This window comes from Sylvia atricapilla, chromosome 25 (assembly GCF_009819655.1).
Source record: "Sylvia atricapilla isolate bSylAtr1 chromosome 25, bSylAtr1.pri, whole genome shotgun sequence".
In the NCBI taxonomy this organism is placed as follows: domain Eukaryota; kingdom Metazoa; phylum Chordata; class Aves; order Passeriformes; family Sylviidae; genus Sylvia; species Sylvia atricapilla.
The window spans coordinates 6,473,170-6,489,412 of NC_089164.1; the positions used below are offsets into that span (position 1 = coordinate 6,473,170).

A 16,243-nucleotide genomic window follows, 5' to 3' on the forward strand; every position below is an offset into this window, starting at 1 on the left:
ACATGGATATTATAGGAATTTGGCAGAAAATAATCTCCCTGTGTCCCAGCTGGTCCTCAGAGGGGCTGGGAACAGCTGGGTTGAATTTCTGATCATGACCAGTTGGGCACCACAGGTCTGGTCCTGTTCAATGAGGACTTTATAATAATAAATTCACAAACAGTAGGAATTATTGAAACAACAGAAATATAGGAATTGCCACTGATAAATGCACCAGCATCAATAGAATGATGGTGATGATGATGATGATGGTGATGGTGAACAACAACAACCATACTAATATTGATGTGCTAACATGGATAATAATTGTATGCAAAATGTTACCAAGAGGGCATCCCCAGCTGGGAGCAGGGAGAGCAGAGTCACCCACTGATTCTCTCCAAGGTCTTCCTCTTCACTATTGTAATTTATACCAAAGCAAATCATCCTCCTCCTGTTTTATATACAGCATGATACAGGCAAAGAGTTGAGTTATAAAGTCATCCACAAAATCCTGGAATCATTCAGGTTGGAAAAGCCCCCGAAAACCATTGACTCCAACCTGTGAATGGTCTCCCCCTTATCAGCCAGACCAGAGCACTGAGTGCCATGTCCAGGTACTCCTTGGACACCTCCAGGGATGGAGACTCTAAACTGCTCCTTCTAATGCCTGACCACCCTTTCCAAAAAGAAATTCCTCCTCGTGTCCAACTTGAACCTCTGCTGGCACATCTTGAGGCTAAAGACACAGAGGTTTAGACCGTCTTCTGATCTTTGTGGTTCCTGATACATCTAAAAAATGTAATATTCAGAATTACTATTCCTTTGTAAACTAAGCCTGAGTTTGGAACCTGCCATGAAACCAATGGTGGGCTTACACAGAGAGAGGTGTCATGGGGACACCTGAGGACAGTGTCTGGCATGTGACAGCAGACAAAGGCACCATGACTGGTCACAGTCAGTCCATGTCACCACTCTGAGATAATCCCGCACTGATCCAACCCTTGGGCTGCATCAAGAGGTTACCACCATTTCAGCTGAGGAGGGAGCCTTTACAAGCTCTCATACTTCTTGGCCAGCAACTCATCAGTGGGATTTGCCTATGCCCAAACTCATGGTTGTGAATATCTTTCCATTTTTCTACAAGAACTGTAATCTTAGTCACAATCCAGAATCACTGAATCATGGAATCATTTCAGTTGGAGAAGCCCTCTAAGATCATTAAGACCAATTGTTAACCCAGAACTGCCAAAGCCACCAGAAAACCATATCCTCTGAACACCTCCAGGGATGGTGACTCTACCTGTGCCCTGGGCAGCCTGTGCCAGAGCCTGACCACCCTTTCCATGAAGAAATTTTTCCCAATATCCAAACTAAACCTCCCCTGGCACAGCTGAAGACTGTTTCCTCTTGTCCTGTCCCTTGTTCCGTGGGAGCAATACCCAATTCTCCTGGCTATCCCCTCCTGTCAGGGAGTTGTGCAGAGCCAGAAGGTCGCCCCTGAACCTCCTTTTTTGCCAGATTCTCCTCTGTGGAGGATCAGGCACAGGCATGCTTTTTCTAAGACATTGTGACTGTCACAACAGAAAAGGTGTAATCAGAGAAGGTGCTGAGCTGACTCCCAGAGACTCGTGCTCAATCCCTCCTTTCAAGAAGGACTCAAAGGGTTGGCTGTGCATTTGTGAACAAAGCAGCACAAAAAATCTAATTCACATAAGAGGCTGCTCTGGGTCAACTATGAAAGGAAGTAATAGGTTTGGGCCCCTGGTTCTCTTTTTCCTCTCTTTCACTTTTGCTTTATCTCACAAGCCCAGCTCCAGGAACAAGGTGAGATCTAAGGACTAGTGATACTCTTTCTTCTTGTTCTCCTCCTCCCCCTCTTCTGTCTTTATTTTACAGAACCACAGAATGTCCTGAGTTGGAAGGGATCCAAAAGGAGAGTCCAACTCCTGACCCTGCGCAAGACACGCCACGCCAGCAATCCCAACCTGAGGGCATTGTCCAAACACTCCTGGAGGTCTGGCAGCTTTGGAGCCATGCTCATTCCCTGGGGAGCCTGTTCAGAGCCCCAGCACCCACATCAGGGGAAGGACCTTTCCACGATATGCAATCTCCCCTGACACTCCAGGATCCAGCCATTCCCTCCAGTCCTGTCCCTGGTCACCATAGAGAAGAGATCAGTGTTTGCCCCTCCTCTTCCCTTCACATGGAAATTGTAACTCTGATGAGTCTTTCGTCAGTCTCCTCCAGCTGAAAAGAACAGGTGCCCTCAGCTGCTCCTCAAATGGCTTCCTGTCCTGGTTTAGGGCAAATTTTGGGAAGCAAACCTTCAAATGGGTTCCCTCTAGAAAGCAAATTCAAGCAGCCCCTCCCCTAATCGGCTAAGGAAAAAATTCCTTAGAGAAAAAGTGGAAAAAAAGCTGTTTATTGAACAAGCAAATTGTTCAAAAGCATAAAAAATATTGAACAATAAAACCTCTCGCCATTCTGAAGAGAGATGGCAAAATTGAGAAAGTCCTTGCCATGAGTTGCAGCTTGCCCAGTCTCTTATCAGTCCCTCCACTGCTGGAAAATGCCGTGCAGGCCCATCGTGTGCTCTGGGCCCCAGTGGGCTGCAGGTGTGAGCTCCAGATATTTGCTGGGTTTTCAGTCCAGAAGAGGTTTAAATAGTTCCAAGAAAAAGGAAAAAAACAGTCCAGGGAAGTCTCTGCCTCAACTAACTAAAAACTAACTAAAAGCAAAGGAAATCTCTCTGTCTAGCTGTCTGTCCCTACTGCAGACAACCCAGTTCAGGAGTGGAATGCAGAGGAGTGAGCGCAGTTTCTGAAAACAAACTGCACACTTCTTTCTCCCCCTTCACTCTCGGAACCAGTCTTCAAGGTACAGAACATAATATCCAACACAGACAGAACAGATGATTGAGGATACAAGAATCATAAAGTCACCTCAAGACACTTCCCCTTAAGGCTCTTTTCCATCTTTGCTTCCCTCCTTTGGATGCCCTCCAATGGCTTAATGTCTTTTTTATCTTCTTGTGGCCAAAACTGCCCACACCACTCAAGGTGAGGCTGCCCTAGCCCAGAGCAGAGTGGGACAGTCCCCTTCCTGCCCAGCCACCAATGCTGGGCCTGATGCCCCCCAGGACAGGGATGTCCCTCCTGGCTGCCAGGGCACTGCTGGCCCAGATTCAACTGGCCATTGACCCAGACTCCTGGGTCGCTTTCCAGGGACTGCTTTCCACCCTCTCATTCCTCAGTCTGTCCATACATCCAGGCTTGCTGCATCCCAGGTGCAAAATTCAGCACTTTCCCTTGTCGAACTTTGTCCATTTGGTGATTGCCCACCTCTAATTTGTTGAGGTCTTTCTGCAGAGCCTCCCTGCCTTTGAGGGTGTCAACAGCTCCTTCCCAGATTTGTATCATATGTGAACTTGCTCCGTATCCCTTCCAGTCCTGCATCCAAGTCACTTATGAAGGTGCTGAAGAGCATAGAGCTGAGGGTGGAGACCTGTGGAACCCCACTAGTAACAGGTTTCCCAGTCTTATGTCACCTCAGTCATTGTCACCCTTTGTGCCCAACCTGTGAGCCAGTTGCTCGCCCATTCCATGATGTTTTTATCCAGCTATTTTGTCTGGACATTTTGTCCAGAAGGATCCTGGGAGACAAGTATTGAAAGCTTTACTGATATCCAAAAAGATTCCTTCAACTGGCTTTCCTGGATGAACCAGGTGGGTCACCTAGTCATGACAGGAAATCAGGTTTGCTAAGCAGGACCTTCCTTTCATTAAGCCATTCTGGCTCTGACCAATGACTGTGCTGTCCTTCAGGTATGTTTTACATACTTCCCACAGTAACCTTCTCCATAACTTCACCGGGCCCTGAAGTGACACTGACAGGTCTGTTGTTTTCAGGGTGCTCTAGAGTTTCTCCCTTGCTTTGCCTGGGCCAAGCACGGTTTTCACATTCCATTCTGTTCTCTGTGTGGAAGTCTGTTGTGGTAGTTGGGAGATTGAGTAGTGTACCATGGCTTGTGAGCCAGCTCCTCTGAGGAGTTTGTTGTGGGAGTTGATGACTCATTGAAGTGAACTGCACAGAATTAAGGGCTTGTAGCCACCACTCCAGTGGAAGTGCACTGCAAATATTCAAGAGCTCATTGGCCGACACCTTTGGAGTCTATGCTCTCGACTCAACTGGCTGGTTGCTGGAGTTGAGGCAACTGTACAATAAAAGCACAAGTCCTCCCTGACTTTGTTCAGCCTGATGAGGATTTACAATGAACCAACATGATAACCCCAGCTCTCTCAGCTGCTCCTGGCGCTCCAGATCCTTCCCCAGCTTCATTTACTCCCCTGGACATGCTCCAGCCCCTCAATGTTTCTCCTTCCAGGAGGGGCCCAGAACTGGACACAGCTTTTCAGGTGCCTCACCAGATCACCTCGTTCTACCCAGTCAAAAGCTTCTTCTCCTATTTCCTTATTTTCTCACCTGAATCCTAATCCTAAAAAATGAACAAGGTTAGGTGTCTGACTGAACTGGAAGTACAGCATTCGGCATGTTCTGGATGTCACCTGTCCAGGACAGACAAGTATAGTCTTTGAGAATAGGTTTCTGCTATTTCTCAGGGTCACTGACTGCCAGCAGAATTTACTGCTGGTCCTTTTAGCAAGAGGATGCCAGCTTGTCTCCTGGAAAATTCAAATTCCTTCAGATTTGGGTAATTTTTGCGAAGTCTTTCGAGCTCCCTTTGAATTGGCAAAGTCCTCCAGCCTCTGGAGGTCGATCTTTGCCTTCCTTATTTATGAGATGCTAGGCCAACAATCTCTCTCAGTTTTTTTTCATAGTCAGAAATTTTCCTCATGTTGAATACAAACACACTGAGCAAGGTCTAACTCACCTTCCTCTAAATTGCCAACCACAGAGCCACAGGCTTCAAACAAAAGGGAAACATTTTGGGGAAAAATATTTCAGCTGACTGTCTTCTCTCCTGCCTGTTCATTTGACATTTGGGTTTGACTTTGAGGTCTGGTGTCAGCAGAGACTTGTGTGCAGAGCTGAATAGCCAATTTGTCAGATATTGGTACAGTCTGGTCTTCAAAAGGATTGTTTGGCTCCTTGCTCTGAAATTTCAGCTGGAAAAGCAGCCAGACTGATGCATCCACTGCCTATCAATAGGGATGTTGTGAATACTTGCTCTTGTAAAACTCGGTGCCACTGAGATATCACAAGATGGAAAACTGAGCTAGCGCCAAAATTCATCTGAAGTCTTGAAAGCTCCAAATGATGCTTAGACTTTACCATGTGCTTCCTATTCAATCTGTGCTACATCAATTATAAACTGGTTTATAGTTCTCAGTGCAATATTTAGGATTGTGTCAACAAAGCCATACCAGTCCTACAAGGGCTCCACCTCTTTGGGGACACATCTGAATCAATATTTTTCACCACGTAGAGCAAATTTGTATATATAAAGTAGTAAGACTGGCTAAATTCACGGCCAGTTTTGCAGCTTGGAAAGGTAGAGTTGCCATTAGACATAGAAAAACCTCATTTAGGGTTTTTAAACCATAAAAACTGGCAGAGGTCAGGGTTAGATGGGATACTGGGAAAAGATTCTTTCATGTGAGGGTGGTAAGATCCTGGCACAGGTTGCCCAGAGAAGCTGTGGCTGCCCCATGCCTGGAAGTGTCCAAGGCCAGGTAGGACAGGGCTTGGAGAAACCTGCGATAGTGGAAGGTATCTGTGCCCATGGCAAGGGGTGGAACTGAAAGAGCTTTAATGTCCCATCCCACCCAAACCAGGCTGAGATTAGTTGATCCCATTATTTTAATTAAAATCGGGCTTCATGAAGGTTCACAAGAATTTTACCTTCCGCTTCTGATTTCTACACATTAAGCAAATGAATGTGTGAAATTCTATTCAAGGCGCACCAAATCCTGGGTGATAGTACTTATTTTGTCCAAGATATTTTTTTGTCCAATGCCACTCAGCCATAAAGAATTAAAATTCAAAACTCATCCGAAGTTTTGAAATGCCAATGGGCTATTTGAGTATCCATCACAATTTTGCTTGAAGTTTCAGGATTAAGGAAAACTAGTTGAGTAAAAAAGGAAAGCTGCAATTTTGACAGGACAATTTGGACCACAAAAAACATAAATTGTGGGCAGAAGTCCCATGCCTTGGCTCCCCTACCTTGGCTCCATTGCCTCCCACCAGTGTTCACTGCACAGAGGAGGATCATTATTGTTCCTCTTAAAGAATCGAATAAAATAAGGAGTAAATTACTTGGAATTCAAAATATCATTTTTTAAAGTGGTATCTCACTTAAACATGTAACGAAAAACATTAGGATACAGATTTCTGAGGTCTTGGAGTTTAGGTATGGGAAAGGATTTAGATTTAGCTCAGATAGCACATTTTTTAGATACAAAACCTCAGAAGATTTTGTTTAAAAACTATGCTAAACTTATATCAAATACTAATACCCAGAACTTCTCCCATCAGCAGAAGCCTGAGAAAACATAGTTTAGTTATCCAGAAAAACCCAATCAGTTGGAAACCCAGCTATTTCTCCCATAAACATCCATCCTAAACAAGACAGTGTTGACTGGAGTACAGGCAAGTTGTCCTTCCCTCTCTCCAGCTGGTGAAGGTTCAAGGACAGCACCAGAGGCACCAGCCCTGCTCAGCTGGAGCTGTGATTCAGTGCATTGTTTTTGCAGTGAACAGGTTTATTCTGAAAAGGATTGTCCATCAGAGGCCTGGAAAGATGGTTCTGGTTCAAGGATCAGCTATGGACTACCATCAAACATCTCCCTGGTGGGTCTTTGCTGCATTACCCAGCCAGGGAGGGCTGTTTGACGTCCTGCTCTGTCGGAGGGAAGATGCTGGAAGCATTGGAAGTACAGCGGTGGAAGCACCACCAGGGTTGGTCAGAGCACAGCAGACCCTGTGCCCTGGAGGGACACCATATCAAGGTGAGGGATGGGATTTCCCCTCTGCTGTCACTCCTGGCAAACATCCAGCTGTCCAGCTCCATCCAGGAGCAAGCCCTTGGGGATAAGGTTACATAATTATTCCTATTTTCAGTCTGGGATTTCAGTCTTCAACACAACCAGTGGAATTGGTTGAACTGGTGAACGCTTTTAATTATAGAATCAAAATATCCTGAGTTGGAAGGGACCTGTTGAGGCCAGTTCCTATTTCTGCACAGGACAACCCTAAGAATCCCACCATGTGCCTGAGAACAAAGGGCACAGAAAGGGAAGAGCTAGTCAGGTGGAGATGCAGCTGGAGCAGAGGGAGCAGGGCCATCATGGTATAACCCATTCTCAGAGACACTGAAATAGGACACAGAGGTGCTGTGGAGCCAGTGCCACTCCAAAAGCTCTGCTGTCACCACCATGTGTGACACGGCAGGATGCAGAGGGAGCCTGGCTGCAGCTCTCCAGGGAGCACAGCTGCTTTGGTCACCTTCCTGTGCAAAGGAATTGGAGGAATAGAATCTCCTGAGCTGGAAGGGACCCACAAGGATCATCCTGTCCAACCCCTGGCCCTGCACAGACACCCCAACAATCCCACCCTGTGCATCCCTGAGAGCATTGTCCAAACACTCCTGGAGCTCTGGCAGCCTTGGGGCAGTGCCCATTCCCTGGGGAGCCTGGGCAGTGCCCAGCACCCTCTGGGGGAAGAACCTTTTCCTGATATCCAGCCTAATTCTCCCCTGGCACAGCTCCAGCCATTCCCTTGGGTCCTGTCCCTGGTCACAGAGAGCAGAGACCAGAGATCAGACCTCTGGGGAGGAGCTGCAGTCCCCCAGGAGCTCTGCTCTGTTATGAGAAGTGAAAGTTTCCTCAACAGCAAGGAAGGCAGATAGCTCATCAACTCCACTGTTGGCAAAGCACTGAAGCAGCTCTGAAAATGTTGAGTTGGACAGGGCTTGGAGCAACCTGGTCTAGTGGCAGGTGTCCTTGACCATGGCGGGGGGTGGAATGGGGTTTTAAGGTTCCTTCCAACCCAAACCCAGTTGGGATTCCATGAATCCAGGCTCCCTGGAGCACAAGTGACCCACAACAGGTGACTTAATTAATGTCTCGCTGTCATTTTCACCAACAGTGACTCAAACCAAAAGAAATTAGATCAAAAAAGACACTTAAAGCCCTAATTCACAACCCTCAAATGAAAATCTTACAAGATAAGTCTCATAAGGAAGAAAAATGAGAGAGTATCACCCAGGAATAGAGAGAAGCTTCGGGCATGTTGGAGAGGGGTGAGGAAGGCAAGGGAGAAGCAGGAGTGGTCAAAACAAAGAAAAATCTTAACAAAATCAACACCATCAGACACATTTCCCTCCTATAATAAAAGTACCTAAGGTGACCCAAACCCAGTGTTGTAGTTTCAATTTAGTTTCCCAGCCAATGCACCATTTATGTCGTGGTTTGACATTTGCCAAATTTCATTTATCAGCTGGGAGATAGGACTTTGGGAGAAAAGGGCAAAACAGGCACAACTTAAAAGTAAAAGCAGATAAATTTTATTAATATACACTAAAGAAAAAGAGAGAGAGAAAAAAAATGAGACATTCTGAAACATCCAAACACCTTCCCCCCCTCCTCCAAACTCTTCACTTTCCCACTCATCACAGAGAGAAAAGTATGATTTTCAGTCAGTCACCACCATTTAAACATGATCCTACATCACCTTGGGAGAGGAGCCTCTCTAGGGTTATGGAGAACACGCCACAAGAAGAAGGTCTGGTGGCTTTCACAGATCTGCAACCGCCTGGAATTTTTGCAGATTCTGTGCAGTCTCACCCATATAACAGTTTTCCAAGCTGTTTATGGGCTTCCACATGTTTGGGGTATCATTTTAAGAATGCTTTTCTAGTACAAAACAGATATTCTCTTCCATCTCTAAATTCACTTCTATCTCAAAAGAAATAGAGACCTCCTTGTTCTTTCCCAGGAGCCAGGGACATATTCTATTCAAAATTCTCAATTAAAACCCATGTTTATCAATACACACAACCCTTTGGCTAGAACTTGCATTCCCCCAAGCAGCATTAGGATATTACAAATACAGTCCATTTCCCCCATAATTCACATCTAGAGAAGTCTGGTCAGAAATGTCCACTGCCTCCAACCCATCTTCCAATAGTCTTTCTCAGTTCTTTCACTGACTTTGTCTCAATGGTGTCTCTCTACATTTCAAATCACTCTGTCTTCCATTGAGGAGGGAAAAGGGTTAAAGTCTTTGCCCAGAGTTTTCTTTTCTCTTCAGCAGACTCCCAAAACTTCAAGGCCACAGGTGATGGTGGGGGTAGGAAGGGGGAGAGAGAGAGAGAGAGCGCATGCTCAGGAACGCTGATGGAAGAAACCTCTTCCTCCTTGGTCAGATCGAAAGCAACTCAAACTTGGATCAGCTTCCTGGAGCTCTGGAGAAAGGTTCTTAAAAAGTCTCTTGTCCTTCAGACCAGCAGCTCTGGCAATCAAGGCGCAGGCCACACTGCTGGTCTGCAGTCCTCCTCCTCCTCTCCCCATCACAGGAGCCGGGAGGGGACAGAGGGGACACGGCCAGCCTCAACTGCTCTCCCACAGGCAGGGCTCACCCCAATGACCGGCAGACCTGGCCCCGGGGAGCCCAGCCTGAACCTCGACTTACGAGATGGTGTTACCTTTCTGCTGGCCAGAAAAGGAAAGAGCCAAGTCACCTGAGAACTTGTGATTTAAGACTGTGTTTCCAGAGACGTAGAAACAATCCCATTCGTCAGCCAAGCTGTCAATCACAATCCATGCTACAACTTCCTTTTTTAAAAAAAACTTCACATTCATGCTAAACCACCACACCCAGCCAGAGTGTCTTTGAATCATGCCAGGAATGCCTAGCAAAGATGCCATCACTTGTCTCCACACCCCAGAGCTCAGAGACCTGTGAGAAATCAGGTGCATTTTTTTTGGGTCAATATATGAACAATTCCACATCAAATCCTGCTGTCTCCAAAGTCAGATCCCCTTAGCAGAGAAAAAGATGCAGAGACAGATACACTTTAATTCATTAGTTCATTTTTTACAGAGCAAGTCTCTTGGCCATGAGGTCACAAACCCTCTCAGTCCTTCCGAGTGGCTGCTGGAGAAAAGGACCTGGGGTTGTTTGGCCACAGTGTGTCCAGCAGAACCAATCAGTGACTGTCCCCTTGCATTGGTGAGGCCTCACCTCCAGTCCTGGGGCCAGCTTTGAGCCCCTCACCCCAAGAAAGACCTTGAGGCACTGGAGCATGTCCAGGGAAGGGAACGGAGCTAGGGAAGGGTCTGGAGCATCAGAAGTAGCTGAGGGAGCTGGGGGGCTCGGCCTGGAGCACAGGAGGCTCAGGGGGGACCTTCTGGCTCTGCACAAGTCCCTGACAGGAGGGGACAGCTGGGGTGGTCAGGCTCTGCTCCCACAGAACAAGGGGCAGGACAAGAGGGTTCAGCATTGAAAACTGAAGAGTTTACAAGTTGCCCTAGAGGAAATTTATGTTGGATACTATGAAAAATGTCTTTCTAGCAAGCGTGGTCTGGCCATGGAAAGGGCTGCCTGGGGCAATGCCTGGGCTTCACTCATTAGAGTGTTCAAAAAGCGTGTGGATTTGGCATCTGGGAACATGGGTTAGTGGTGTATATGGCAGTGCTGGGGGAACATTTGGACTTGGTGACCTTAGAGGGGTTTTCCAACCTCAAGGATTCTGTGATTCCATGATTTTGCTTCTTTCAGAAACTTCTCCAATGCTACTTTGTCAGCCAGAAGCAGAGGTCAGACTCCAGCTGCAGTTGCTGATTATTGCTAAAACGCAGTTCCTACTCTCACAGCAGCTCCTTTGCAGGCCAAGTCCAGCTCCTTCCAACCACAGACCAGACCATGAAACTGCTTTGCAACAAGAGATGTTCCAAAGAGGCCTTGAAAGGGTGGTGAGGCCCTGGCCCAAGTTTCCCAGAGAAGCTGTGGCTGCTCCATCCCTGGAAATGTCCAAGGCCAGTTTGGACAAGGCTTGGAGCAACCTGGGATAATGGAAGGTGTCTCTGCCCATGGCAAGGGGTGAGACTGGATGAGCTTTAATGCCCCTTCCCACCTGTGAAAAACGAGTTCCACTCTCTTTTTAAAAATTTATAAGTTTAATAAAAAATTTAAGAAAAATAGACAAATTAGGAGACAGAATAAGCGAAGCCTCTCAGCCGAGGGGGCTTGGCACAAGGTCCACTCAAAGCCCATCTCACCCTTTTAGGACTTCTATCTTTAAGGAGCGCTTAATAGTGAATTGAATATTCAATGGATGTTGAATATTCAATAGATGTTAATCAAACATTCTTCTTTAGATCTGTTTTAAGTATTTCTGATCATCTTATCTAATAGATTTATTTTGTGGGTGGCTCCACTCAGTCTGGTTACACGAGTGTAAATTTTCTTCTAAGGTTTTTTGGTTCTTTTAATTTGGATAAAAAGTTAACAGGTTTTTATGAAGGGTCACAAGGTGATCCCCCCTCCCATAACTTCTGGCTTGGAGGTTTAGACGTTACAAAAAAGAGATTAAGAAAAAAACTCAAACAATCTTAACTCTCTGGTATATTCAGAAAATAGACATTCATTATCCTTCTGTTGCAGAAATATTTGGAATAAGGCGAGCAATTCCAGACTGGGCCCTTGGCCTGCAGAACCGGTGGGCCTTTGTGGCACAGCAAAAATTCAGGTTGTGGCGCAGCAAAAAAATTCACCTCTCTCCCTTAAGGTGTTCCAGGTTCTAATGGGTGTTCATATGTAGTTTTATAGTGTTAATACAGAAGCCTCCTTAAGGCAGCAAATGTGTACATTTTTTAAGTGCCTTGTAATGTCAATAAAGTCGCAAGAGTATAAATATGAAGAGACAAACAATAAACGCGAGTGCAGCATGAAACACGGTCTCGGTGTGGATGTCGTAGCTCGGCCCAACCTCTCATAAACGGACCCCAACTTTATCTGGCGCCCGGAACTGGGACCCTTTTGCTTTAGTTACCGTAACCCTCCCCCCGAACGCGGGTGGGTACGGTCTGCTGGCCGAAAGAAGGGGCTCAGCGGGGCTCCCCTGATTTACGGTATCGGGGAGCCGACCCAGACGTGGGTCGTGTGGAATCGCTATCTCGCGCTGGCCGCGGAGCATTCCACAGGATTCATCACGGATTGTTGGATGAATCTCGCGCTGTCCCCGGAACGTTGGACGGTTTGCGGTCTCCTGGACGCAGGAGAGCTCGTTTTTACAACCGAGTTCGGCTCAGTTCGACCGGGGAAACTAACGAGGCAGAAAGCGCGAGGGGTCGGGAACAGTGTTCGCAGTAGTGATCCGTGAGGCTACAGCGACACACCCTGGTGGAAGGTAAGACTGCGTTCGCTGCGGAACAAAGATGGTGGGAAAAAACATGGATCAAGAAATGCAGGCAGCGACGCGACTTCTTGCCAATATTATATCTAAGAGAGGAGAAAAATTAAAGGAGGCGGATTCAGAGCATCTGACCCTATGGGCCAGGAGGAGAGGGAAGCTGAAGAAGCCATCGCTTGTTTTTAGTGAGACAGAGTGGCGAGAGATAGGAGAATTGCTTTGGGATTCCGCGATTGGGGGCGGCAAGGAAGGAAAAGTCGCACAAGAACTGGGCATGGTGTGGAAAAAGACCTTGGTTACCTTACAACTGCTTACGGCCGAGCGGAAGGCAGCGGAGGCTGCGATTCGGGCTCTGGAGGGTGAGAGACCTGAAAGCGCGGGGATCGAGAACAATGAGACGCGGAAACCCTCTAGGCTGGCGAGATATTTCGGTATTCATAGTGCCTGCCCTGTGAAAGGCACTCGAGCCCCCGTCTGCTCAACACTGCAAGATGTAATTCAGCACACTCAAGGACCGGATGAGGCCCCGACCGCTCCGGTGCGAATCGACCCTGTTCGGGAAGGAGCGTGCCCGCCAGAGTCTGAGGGCGTGGTGAAAGAGGAGACGGCAGGCGGAGCCGGTGACGAGAGGGGGCCGGCCACGGGCATGATGTAAGAAGGCGGGGCGGCTCCGTCTCCCCCGGCAACGGCGGCGCAAATACAAGCCAGCGCAGCCGCCGTGGATCTTCCCCTCCCACATGACTCTGAATCTGACTCTGACAGTGAGGGACTTAACAACAATTTGCATAGCGAGCAGCGACTTCATGTAACTTCGCAGCATGGAAAGGACTTACAGCAGATAATAGCTAAGCTTGCTGAGCTCTCAACTCGACAAGACTTGCTGGAAAGACGGTCACAGCCACAGGGAGGAATCTGTTCTTCCACTGTGCCGACATCGCCCCCTGCACCGGCAGTTCTCCCATTGACCCAGCAGGTGTCACTGCCAGCCATGTCAAATAACCCTATTGAAAGGCGCTGGGCTGCAGTTCAGAAGAATGCTATGTTGGATGGAGACTGGGAAACTGCAGGTGCCTTGTCTTGTCCAGTTATCATCAATAATGGAAACGCTACCTGGGAGCCTCATGAGTGGAAGGTTCTGCAGTCAGCGAAACAGACAATTGCAAATTATGGTATTAGATCGGAAGCAGCTAGGAATATCATTCAATACATCTTTACAGCAGATGTGCTTTGCCCTGCAGATTCTACCAGCATTGCCTCACTGTTGCTAACTCCATCACAATTTCTTATTTTTGAACATGAGTGGAGACAATTAATGACTGAAGAAGCCAACCGACACCAAACTGTGGGAGATCCACTGTATGGCGTCCAACCGGATATGTTGACTGGCCACGGGCCCTATGCAATGGCCAATGTTCAGCTCACCTTCCCATTGGAACTCCATCAGTTGTCTCAGTCACTAGCCCACAAGGCATTGTTCTTAGTCCCAGATAAGAAAAAACCAGCACCCTATGCTACAATAAAGCAGGGCGCCACAGAGCCACATGGACAATTCATTGATAGACTGTCAGCTGCTCTGAAGGATGCACCAGATATGAAACCAGAGGTACAAGAACATTTGCTTCACTCTCTAGCCCTTGAGAATGCCAATGCACATACAAGAACCATTTTAGCCACTCTTCCACAAGGTACCCCAATAGATGAGATGCTGATCATTGCCATGCGAGCCGAGCAAACTAGTCAGATTGCGGCACTTGCAACAGCTGTCCACGACGCTGTGGAAAACCAAAGTCACATCATTGCAGCTGCCTTGTTAGGCAGATCTGGTGAGGAAAGCGAGTGTTCTGACCACGATGACGAATTGCCACATCCAAGCAACATCACTTGTTACAAATGTGGTGAATCTGGTCACATTAGGCAGACTTGTCAAAAGGCTGTATGGTGCCAAAAATGTAATACAGACACTCATACGACAGAACTTTGTCACAATTTGTGAAGCTTTGTCGAACTTCAGAAAAATTACAGCATAGCTGGAGTGCTCAATGTTTGGAACAACTCCCTTTGTCACTTTTCCTGTCTAATACCTTTGAATGTCCATTTGCCATTGTTTTTCAATGGCAAAAAAGAAAAAGGGGGAGACACCAATCATCCTCGAGTGCTTGATTTTGTCTGTCCAGCCAAAAAATCGGGTCGTGAACAGATCAGAGGCTTTCACTGAGTTGACCAGGAAAGGATCTGAAGCTGTCTGTGTAGTGAGTCAATCCACTCGTGCATATCCCCAGTCAAAAATACTGCGAAATAGTGTCAATAACGTTGACGCCTACGATTTGTCTTACACGCTCTGTGCTTATAAGGTGTAACAGTTACAAAGTAGTCATATAAATACAGTCATAGAGTTAAGTTAAATAGAGTTATAAGTATATAGTATATAGCATAAATTATAACTTGGCCAAGTTATACCAGTTAAATAAGTTAAATAAGTTATATCAATTACATGAGTTAAGTTACGTTATGTTAAGATAAGCTAAGTTAAATTAAGTTAAGTTATGAATAATATCTAAGTTACCATTCACAGTCCATCTATAGGCAATTCGCGCAACTGAAGAACGCTCCTTCTGACCAATGGTTTGATTCATAGAGTTTTGACTGGTTAGGTCAAAGACTTGGTTCGTTTTAGTATTATGTGTGGTATTGCAATTGTAATTGTTTTAGTGTGTTTTGCTGAGTCGTGCCTTTGATTCAGTCTAAATTGCTCAAAAGAAAAAGGGGGAGATGTTGCAGAAATATTTGGAATAAGGTGAGCAATTCCAGGCTGGGCCCTTGGCCTGCAGAACCGGTGGGCCTTTGTGGCACAGCAAAAATTCAGGTTGTGGCGCAGCAAAAAATTCACCTCTCTCCCTTAAGGTGTTCCAGGTTCTAACGGGTGTTCATATGTAGTTTTATAGTGTTAATACAGAAGCCTCCTTAAGGCAGCAAATGTGTACATTTTTAAGTGCCTTGTAATGTCAATAAAGTCGCAAGAGAATAAATATGAAGAGACAAACAACAAATGCGAGTGCGGCATGAAACACGGTCTCGGTGTGGATGTCGTAGCTCGGCCCGACCTCTCAAAAAGGGACCCCAACTTTACCCTTCTAAGCTCTTGTTAATAAAACAAAATGCAGTATAATTATACATACAGTAGTCATGTTAATATTTGCGAAAAGCCAACTATATAATATGCATTTATAACACCACCCAAACCAGTCTGGGATTCCACTGTTCTGGTGTACTACACAGCCCCAGGACTCACTGAAGCTCAGGGAAAGCGTCAAGGTAGAAACAGGAAACAAGGAAGCAAGACCAGACCCTTTAGGGCTTGAAGGCAAAGATTGTGCCTTGAAACATGAGGCAGCAGCCAGTTCTGCATTCCTGGAGCCCCTGCTCTGGGGCCAGGCCACAGACACAGAATCACAGTCACAGAATAAACTAGGTTGGAAAAGACCTTTGAGATCATTGAGTCCAACCTGTGACCTAACATTACCTTAGGCATGGCACTGAGTGCTTCATCAAGTCTTTTTTTAAACACCTCCAGGGATGATGAATCCACCATTTGCCTAGGGAGCCCATTACAATGCCAAATCACTCTTTCTGTGAAGAATTTTTTTTTTTTTTTTTTTTTTTAATATCTGGACTAAACTTCCCCTGGTGCAGCTTGAGGCTGTGACCATCCTGTCACTGGTCACCTGGGAGAAGAAACTAACCCCCAACTGCCTACAACCACCTTTCAGGGATTTCTAGACAGTGACAAGGTCCCCCCTGAACCTCCTTTTCTCCAGACTAAACAACCCCAGCTCCCTCAGCTATTCTTCACAGGGCTTTTGTTCCAGGCCCCTCACTGGCCTTGTT

The 16,243-nt window shown here is 46.6% G+C and overlaps 1 protein-coding gene across 1 annotated transcript in view; it reads left to right on the top strand.

The window, feature by feature from the left end:
• UBE2T (ubiquitin conjugating enzyme E2 T) overlaps window positions 1-16,243 on the top strand; it is a 176,915-nt gene that overhangs the window by 138,086 nt on the left and 22,586 nt on the right. The window lies entirely within an intron of this gene.